This window comes from Solanum pennellii, chromosome 10, assembly GCF_001406875.1.
Source record: "Solanum pennellii chromosome 10, SPENNV200".
Classification (NCBI taxonomy): Eukaryota; Viridiplantae; Streptophyta; class Magnoliopsida; order Solanales; family Solanaceae; genus Solanum; species Solanum pennellii.
Genome location: NC_028646.1, coordinates 7,942,536 through 7,944,152, shown reverse-complemented (window position 1 = coordinate 7,944,152; position 1,617 = coordinate 7,942,536).

The following is a 1,617-nucleotide window of genomic DNA, read 5'->3' as shown; positions in this document are numbered from 1 at the left end:
AGAAAAGATGTAGGGAGTTCAGGGGCCTGTGTCAACATCTCCACAACTCTAGATTCTTCTCCCTTGTTTATTACCAAATGTAACTAGTGGGACATGATCGAGAGATGTAATTTAATTCATTTATGCACAAAAATATTGTGATAAAAATTAAGAATAGAGAATCCATTCACATTATTTCAAACAGTCTAGATATATGATTTAAGCAAATCACACCTAACGTAATAAAGGAATACTTGTTTTTCTAGCTCAGTCATTAATTAGAATCTCGTATTGAATTCATAATGTATTATAAAATAAAATTAATATATTAAAAGTAGTATAAAGATAGAGACAAAATAGTAATTTTTCTCTCTCAATATGTGACTTTTCATTGTATAGTACTCTTTGCAAGTACTTATCTTTTAACTATTCAATGTCATCTTAATCACTAGACCACTAAAGTAATCGCTTGGAACTCATATTTTTTTTTGGCCCAATTTTAAAATAAACTTATACATATGATTTAAATTTATATACTCTATTTTTAAATTTAAAGAAGAACATGTAAGAAGCATAAAAAAATAATTGTTAGTTTTTTCACTTTTCCAAGGAAATGAAACATTTTTTTGAAAATAATTTTCTTAAGTGAGAAATTGTGTTTTCTTATTTATCTCCTAAAAAATTGACCTTATGTTATTATTTACCTTATACTCATCTATTTTATTATTTTTACCCTCAATATTGAACCCTCTCCTAAAAAAATGATTTACAGTTACTTACAAGTTAAAAAACAACAAAATTTGTTTTTGAGTATCTTCTTCAAAATCTTAAAGAAGTGCAACAAACAATCATTTTATTGAAGGAACGCAACACTATTTCAATATTGTTATATCAACTTATGAAATTCGTGAGCAGGATTTTATTATTCTAACTTTATTTTATAATTTTTCTTGAACTTTTGTTATTGTTGATATTCTTAGTTTGCAAGTATATATATTCTCGTTTTTAATTATTATTAAGTGAAATAATGCAAGTAGAAGAAAATGATTTAATGGAAATGCTCAATCAAATAAAAAGACTTGATTCTTTTCCTAATGCATATATTGATTATAGAATAATGTTTAAAATCCTGTAACTATTGTCTCCGCCGAAAAAAAAATTTGAAACTGAAATTGATAAAATCTTATCTAAGATCAACAATGTGAGATTAAATGCATTAGCTATATTATCAATTGAAAAGGAATTATTTGAACAAATCAATTAGAAGATAGTAATTAATGACTTCACATCTAAAAAAATTTAAAAAATAGTTTTTAAATAAATATATACAGGATTTTATTTTTGTTTGAAAAAAGAAAAAAAAATAAAAAAGATATTATAGCCTCTTTAAAATTTGGCTTTAGGCCCTCAACCTTGTTGGGTCGGTCCGGTCACTATTCATCATCCTCTAGAATAGGAAACTAAATAATAATGAAATAAAATAGTTGCAAAAATTTTTTAGTAAAGAAAATAATGTAACAATTACTATATTCTTGTTCGACTCTCAACTAAATTTCCTTCATTATTAGTCCACCTCATCTTCATCATTCTATATTAATAGTAAATTCTTTCAAACCTCATTCCTCTCCCTCCCCAATT